The sequence below is a fragment of the Stomoxys calcitrans genome, chromosome 4 (genome assembly GCF_963082655.1).
Source record: "Stomoxys calcitrans chromosome 4, idStoCalc2.1, whole genome shotgun sequence".
Classification (NCBI taxonomy): Eukaryota; Metazoa; Arthropoda; class Insecta; order Diptera; family Muscidae; genus Stomoxys; species Stomoxys calcitrans.
In genome coordinates, this window is record NC_081555.1 from 54,279,658 (window position 1) to 54,288,590 (window position 8,933).

An 8,933-nucleotide genomic window follows, 5' to 3' on the forward strand; every position below is an offset into this window, starting at 1 on the left:
TGAATTTTTTTTTGAATTTTTGTCTTAATGTAAATTAAATTATAATTTGTTCTTTAGAACATATTTATCGACATTTCTTAACAAATTTTTTATTTTAAATTTTTTTCTTAGAGAAGATTTTATTCAAAATTTCGTTTTCTCAGAGAATTTCATTCGCATTTTCTTCAGCAAAATGTTTTTTGTAATATGCTGTCTTCGTGCTAATTCAATGTTGTCTTAGAAAATGACTTCATCTAAGCTTTATACATAAAATTAAAAAAAAAACCGGTTCAACATTTTTTTAAAAAATCTAAAAACTTAAATGGGTTTTTAAAAAAGGTAATTTCTCAAATAGTTTGCAAATCTGATTTAGGAAAAACCCGGTTTATAGATCACCCTATATTTTCCATTATGTTTAAAAAAGATTTTGGAATAGTGGCCGTCCGGGCCCACTTCCACTTGGCCCGTAATTTGTGCATCAGTTTGGTAGGAGATTACCAATCATTTTATATCCAACATTGTATCGATTTGTCTTGATGCCCACTTCGGTGTGAGGTAGAGCTGGCAAACTATCGATAATCGCAACATTCGATATTTTTAATAATAAATATCGATACTACCGTTAATTTCCCATCGCCCAAATTTTAAAAGAAAGTGAGTAGTAACAAGTAAAAAGGCGTTAAGTTCGGCCGGGCCGAACTTTGGATACCCACCACCTCGGGTAAACCACCTTTCGTCAAAAGCCGGTGAAACATGCATACCTTATGCCCCATAGCAGTTATATCGAAATATTTTTCGATTTGGAACAAATAAATAAATAAATACTAAGTCATTGTTCAATCGTGTATAACAAAATATTGGTCTTTTAAGCAGCTATAGGTAAAAATAAACCTATCTGAACCATATTGCAGCTATATCCAAATCTGGACCGATTTGGGCTAAGTTTCAGAAAAATGTCGAAAAGCCTAACACAACTCACTGTCCCTAATTTCGTCGACATCAGACAATAGATGCGCCTTTTATGGCCCCAAAACCTTAAATCGAGAGATCGGTCAATATGGCAGCTATATCCAAATCTGGACCGATCTGAGTCAAATTGAAGAAGAGTATCGAAGGGCTTAACTTAACTCACTGTCCCAAAATTCGGCAACATCGGACAATAAAAGCGTCTTTTATGGGTCCAAAACCTTAAATCGGGAGACCGGTCTATTGGCAGCTATATCCACATCTGGACAGATTTGGACCAATCGAAGAGGGGTGTCGAAGGGCCTAACACTACTCACATGTTTCGGTCTATATGGCAGCTTTATTCAAATCTAGACATATCTGGGCCAAATTCAAGAAGGAAGTCGAAGGGCCTAACACAACTTACTGTCCCAAATTTCAGCAAAATCGGATAATAAATGTGGTTTTATGGGCCTAAGACCTTAAATCGGCGTATCGGTCTATGACAGCTATATCCAAATCTGGACTGATCTGAGCCAAATTGAAGAAGGATGTCGAAGGGCCTAACACAACTCACTGTCTCAAATTTCAGCAAAATCGGATAATAAATGTGGTTTTTATGGGCCTAAGATCCTAAATTGGGTCTTAGTCTGATATAGCCCATCTTCGAACTTTACCTGCTTATGGACAAAAAAGAATCTGTGCAAAGTTTCAGCTGAATATGTCTATTTTTTTTTATTTCTACGCTGATCAAGAATATATATACTTTATAGGGTCGAAAATGCATATTTCGATGTGTTGCAAACGGAATGGCAAAATAAACATACCCCCATCCTTCAGTGGTGGGTATAGAAATCAGGAGATCGATTTATATAAAAGCAACTAGCTAGACAGGGCTCGCTCCGCTGCTCCTTCTTTCACTCTCTTATTTTATTTGAGTCCTATAGGGTCTCGTCAGGAAATAAGTCCTGTTTTGGGGAGCTGGTACGGCCTTTCAGCTATTTCGCACCAATGTGGATATTATATTGATGCTCTTCTCCCAAATACCTTTCATTGGAGCCTTATATTGTTATGGTCGGTAAATATGTCCGGTATGGGGGTGTTTTTGGGTGTGAGGCGGATCCCCACATATCAGATTCGTGCTCTGGTCTCAAATACCTTTCATTTGAAACCCAATTATCATTATTGGTTTATATTCCATTTGGATGGCTTTGGAGGTGGGGCGACCCCCAAGATATCCTACCCTAAATAACGATACAAATTTCTGTATTTAAGTTATTATAAACAAACTAAATTTGTGAAAATAGGATAAGGGGAGGGTCCAACCATTAAAGTTTGAATGTTAGATCTACCTCATTCTCTTGGATTTGGTGGTGGATTGGAGTAGCCTAACTCTTTTCCCCGAAAGTGGATATCAGATTCATACTCCACTCGCAAAAACCACATCTGAGATACATTTTGCTATAGTCGGTATATATGTGTGGTGTAGGGAAAGTTTATGAGGTGAGGCGTCCCTGAAACACATGTCCATGAAACAGATACTGATTTTAGCCCCTTTTTGCCATAATCCACAAATATGTCCAGTTGCAAGGGTATGCAGCCCTGATAAAATATCAGCATTGTGCTCTACTCTCAAATTTCTTTTATTTGAGCCGCAGTTGCCATTGGTTTAGGGGGAGTTTATGGGGTGACACGGCCCAAAAACATTTGGCCTAAAAAATTGGATATCAAATTAGTTTCCTACTATCAAATACCTATTATTTATCACCATAGGCAATCATGACCGGTTAAAAGGGAGTTTAGAGGCGGACCCTGAAGTACTATCATAATGCATAATGCTAGATCAAGATTTTGTTTGAGCCCCATTATTTCAAGTATTATTCAGGGCTACGGGTCTCGTTCAGATTCAAACTTATTAAGTTTTTTTGTGCTGGTTATCTACATTCAAATTCATGTTTCAAAGCGACCACTTGTGATATCACATTCTTAAAGATCAACAGGTCCTTCTGTGTCCATCTCAATTCTGGGGTAAACATTGTATTCTACTACCAAAGACCTTTTATATCTGTCCTGATCGGCCTTCATATATTATTTTTAATTCCTTTTGTTTTTGGGTAGGATAGGGGGAGGGGATTGCCCTCTGACACGTACTTTCATTTGAGTACAATACATTCTCGGTCATCCTCCATGACGGTTTGTCGTTGTATTTATTGGGAGGAGAGGGTCGGTCCCCCCGATGCTAAGAAACAAACGACAATATATTTGAATTTGATCAGATATTTGAAGCCTTATACCAACATTAGATTAGAAACCTTTCTTTTAATTGACATATTATCCCGATCGAACTTCACGTCCTATTGAAGGGTAATTAGTGGTTGGGCCGGTCCCAGACTCTCTCCTTAATGTGTATACCAGATTCGTAGTCAACTCCCAAAGTCCTTTCATTCGATACCCATTTCGTGACGTTGGACATTTACACCGATGTTGGGGGTTTTTGGGATTGGGGAGGCCCCATAGACACCATGGACCAAATTCTTTTATCAGATTTGTACTCAGCTTCCAAATATCTTTCGTTTGATACCCATATTGTTTCAATCGGTAAATATGTCCTGTTAAAGGTTTTGGGTGTGGGGAGGGCCCTCAGACACCAAAAACTAAATTTTTGTGTCAGATTTATATTCTACTTTTGAATACCTTTCATTTGATACCCATATTGCTAAAAGCGGTTAAAGTGTTCTGTTGGGTGGTGTTTTTGAAAGTGGGGTACGCTCCCTACACTTAGGGTAACATTTTAATGCTAAGTTTGTACTCTACTCTTTGTATTCTACTTTGGGCAATATAGGTATATTGCCCAAAGCGGTGAGAGTGTCCTCTTGGAGCTTTTTTGGGTGTAGGGGACTCCCCGAAAATTAACAGTGAAATCTATATACCAAATTCGTACTCTACTCTTAAATACCTTTCATTTTGTACCCATATTGACCTATATGACGGTACACAAGTCCGTTCGGTTGGGTTTTGGGATGGGGCGTGCCCTCAGGTTATTTGACCCCAACATTTTATACCAATTTTGTGTTTTGAAGGTACCATAAGGTGGCAATCGGTTCACCCGTCTCCGAGATATGGAGTTTTTGAAAATTGGTGTAATTATTTTAAAATGTAAATTAATCTGGGTAATTCGGCCTTTAAAGAAAATGCTTTTACGAATGGGTAGAAAAATACCTCAGAATGGTGCTGTATTAAAATTAAAAAATTCCAGCTCGAGCTAGGAAAGAGGTATCCTGATGAAATTTGGATTGAAGGATGGATCAAAGATAGAGAAAAGAGTGGGCCTGGGGGTCTACATTGAGAACCCAGGGACTAAAAACTGTTTTAGACTGCTTGACCATAATACGGCCCTGCAGGCAGAGTTCCGGACGATCACGGAATGCGTGAAGTTGTGTAGTGCTAACGCGAGGACGTCGAGTGTGAACATCTTTACCGACAGTAAAATTGCCATAAGGGCAATAATAACTAGGACGGTAAGGTAACGAACAGTCTTGCAGTGTAAGAAGGAGATAAAAACCTTCTCTGAGAATGGCAAAATCCGTATCGTTTGGGTGCCATAACGAAGTAAGGGGGAATGAAAGTGCAGATGATTTGGCGGTGAAGGCCAGAGAACTGCCTTCAATAAACTTGGTTAACCAGAAGCCTTTCGGGTCGACGCAGTCCGTGTTAAGGGAGTGGGCAACGAATGCGCATGCAACATTGTGGAACATCGAAACGGTCGGTAGGACGGCGAAAATCCTGTGTGTGGATCCAGATCGTGAGAAGACGAGGCTATTACTGAAAGGAAGTAGGAAGGAGAACAGTATAGCTATTGGTATCATGGTGGGATACATAGTACTACGAGCTCACTTATGTAAAATCGGTGCAGCAAGTGATAGCATATGTAGGATATGCGGGGAAGATGATAAGACGTTAGAGCATTTCCTTTGTCATTGCCTGGCTTTCGCGTCTAACAGATACCGGCACTTAGGTGGGGATACTATACCAGACATGAACCAACTTAGGCATGGAAAACAATTAAGGATTTTGTAAGTAGCATGGAATTCCTAACTTAGATTTTCTTTTTCGAGCAGAATTTTATTGTAATTAGAGAGCACAACAAGCCGATTACTGGTTTAGGTGTATGTCCATATTGGCATGGGCGGATTAATATTTGCACCCTCTTTCTAACCTAACTTATCTTTACCCCTTCTCAAATGGCAGATGTTGTACTAGGTACGTAAAAATCATGGAACACATACATGGGAGCTGAATACAATACGCTAAATTGACAGAATTTAAGGAAAAATTGTTCATATTCTGGGAAGGGCGCTTGTCAAAACCGGTCGATACATTTTTATCTGAACTCATAGAAAAATATTGCTGATGTCAGCAAACTGTCATGCCAATTTTTAGGTGTACATGTATCACCTAGAGGCTTGTACTATGTTCGCTTTTCGCGAAATTTTCTCGTGATTACTTTTTTAGATAATAGATTTTGAAGCAAAAAACTTGATGATTTTATTAAGTAGGACATTCCCCCATTACTTATGGAACAATTTTAATAAAATCATTATGTTATCATTCAGCTGGCCACATGACTCACCCAGAAAAAAAAGTTTGGTGATATCAGCAAACACTATCTGTTCATCATAAGATTTTGAAGCAAAAAACTGATTTCATTCAGTAGAACATTCTCTCATTACTAAGAACAAATCTTTATAAAAGTATTATGTTATCATTGAGATTTTTACAGTGTTTCAAAAAAGTAACCATGTGTTTTCACTGGTGAAAAACGATCGAACATACCGGCCACGACATAATTACCAGGTAGTGTACCGTAAACAGCTGAGTACAATTTTTTCTCTCGAAGTGCACTATCTGTCAAACAACTCAAAATCAGAGTTGCATCTACCCCCGCAATTTCAGGCAGTGCCACAATAGGTGCTCAACCGTCTATAATGCGTAAGTCCGTCAAGAGCCCAACACGACGTCAAAGTCTTGACATTGCGATTGCTTGTCAGGAACCCTATCCGTAGTGAGAACGGTAGCTCTACCCATCTAGGAGGGGTCCCTTGAACACACCAAGTTACTTCATATTGGGCAATATCACCAACTTTATCTTTCGGGGATGTACGTGAATCCTATTAGCAAATCTTGGCAGAACAGAACAGCTTGACAAATCTGAACAGCCACGCACCAAGATGAAAACGTCATTCCGTAGCCAACAAACTTTAACCCTTTCCTTTTCAAATGTCGTGAGAATCCCGAAAATATGCAAGGGCATAATTACCAGGTAGTGTACCGTAAACAGCTGAGTACAATTTTTTCTCTCGAAGTGCAGTATCTGTCAAACCACGAATAATAGCGCGAACTAGTAGGCATACTTAAAATCAGAGTTGCACTGATTTTGACAGATAGTGCAGTGAATATTTCGTTGTTGGGCAACTGCCACTACCTGTAAATGAATATATATTGGTACCGGCAATTAGATAACATTTTTTTCACTTTTGAATGAAAACGTTGCAGTTTCCTATATATTTATATACATTTCAGGCATGCATTCTCAGTTTAAAAGCATAAATATGGGTTTAATAGATGTTTTGTCTGTTGTTATTTGAAATCGTTAAAACTTATGAAATTGTAAAAGGTTCTACCCTATAGCATATACGGTAGCCACCGTGGCGCAGAGATTAGCTTGTCCGCACGCACTGCGCCTGGTTTCGATTCCTGGCGAGAACATCCTAACAAATTTTCTGCAGTGGTTGTTCCCTCCTAAGTCAGTAAAAGACTTCGACTTTACGCCCGAACAATTCTCAAAACGCATTATAAAAAAAGGTGATGAAGAAAATGCGAACACATTCTGTTAGATCTAGTACTGAGGTCAATGAGCAAAAAAGTAGCGACGGGTCGCTGTGTCAGTATGAATTTCGGTTCAGTTAATTGCAAATGTAATTAAATGCTCTCGATTTAAGATTTAAGTGGCAGTCTGCCATCAGACTCACTTAGATGTTTTCGTTCATTGTAATACCACAGGAACAGAAGAAGGAAGATGCCTTCTAGTTCCTACCGTTGAACCATCCAGATCGCTTTAAAAACAGGTAAATTTTGAACTGTTCAGCCATCTCGTTGAGAGATCTGCGACAGTCGAGGACGCTTTTTGTATTCAGAAATACGATATCCAGGGATTTGATACACACTGCATTGGTCGGGTAACCTTTTCGATTTGATCAGCTCAAGATCTTTCGAAAACACCCCAAAGCCCTTCTGGTCATCTAGTTTGGAACATCCGTATATAAGTCCATGTAACTCCTGTTACCAGGGATATCGTAGTCCTATCAGGAATTGTGGTACAGTAATTTTTATCAAAAAAAAGCGGCTCCGGTAGGGTGTAACCCACATTGCCTGAAACATCGGATACTGTATCAAAGATAACACAGTTTCCGTAGCCGTCACATTACCAAAGAGAAAGCTCCCTTAGCTTCACGGCGGTGGTCGCAGCAATTTGTCTAGCCACAATGTCCAAAGGCATAAGATGTAGCATTAAATTCAGTTCATCAGATGGTGTCGTCCTAAGTGCGGCTGTGATGCGCAAACAAGCCAACCTTTGGATCCGGTTAAGTTTTGAGCAGTAGGTGGACCTTTGAAGTGCCGTCCACTAGACCACAACACCATATAGCATTATAGGTTTGACAACTGCAGTATATACCCAATGCATGACGCGCGGTCTAAACCCAAAACTTTTGCCAATGTCCTTGTTGCAAGGTGTATAGGGCAAGAATTGCCTTTCTTGCCCTTCCAAAATGTTGGATTTGAAGTTCAATTTCCCGCCCAGCCAAACACCTTGCTATTTTGCGCTTTCTGTAAATGAAACATTCTCTCCTCCCAAAGAGAAAGGTTCCACTATAGGCAACTGCTGAAAAAACCTACTTCTGTTTTGCACGGATTTATACCTAGACCAATTTCGGTAGCACACTTTGCTGTTGCACGCAGAACTTCCTGAAGTATATCTCTTAGAGTGCTGGGAAACTTTCCCCTAACTGCAGTTGCCACGTCATCAACATACGCAACCACTTTTACACCTTTTTCTTCTAGAGACAGTAATATATTGTTAATGACTCTATTCCAAAGTAGAGGAGAGAGTACACCTCCTTGAGGTGTTCCTCTGCTGACCCATCGTTTTAGATCCACTGATCCCAAGCCTGCCGTAATGCACCTTTTAGTAAGTAAGTTATTAATAAACTTTCTTACGGTAGAGTAGATGCCTAGAAACTCCAACTAAGTTTTACATCTACAATGTCAGTTTTACACCTACAATGTCAAGAAATGCTACCATTGTACATTCGTTGACAGGGAGAGAACCCTCTATGTAGCCGACTAGGTCGTGAAGGGCTGCTGCTCCAGGATTTTTGCTCTAAGATATGTTTCTATCAACCTCTCAAGAGTCTTAAGCATAAAGGATGACAGACTAATAGGACGAAAATCGTTTGCCTTCGTGTGGTAAGGTATTTCTGCTTTCGGAATGAAAATGACCTTCGTATTCCTCCATCCCACAAGTATATATGACATTCTGATACAAGCAGAGTATATCTCCCTAAGCCAGTTAACCAATCTATCAGACGCAGCTTATAATTCAACCGGTGATACATCATCAGGGCCTGGTGACTTAAAGGAGTTGAAACTTCTTATCGCCCAAAGGATTTTCGGCTCAGACACAATTGCCCTAATGGCCTCCGACGAATGCATATCAGTGACAACCTCTTCTGGCCCTACGTTGTCCGTTGGAGAAATTTCCGGGAAATGTGTATCAACGAGTAGGTATAGTGTTTCCTTACTAGACATTGTCCATACATTCTCTGACTTCTGAATATATCCCACCGTAATAGGTCTCGTGGACAGCAGAATTCTACCTAGGATTTGTTCTGAGCTTTTCCCTATCCCTATTTATTATTGCCCCTTATTGGCAACCTTTCATGACATCGATT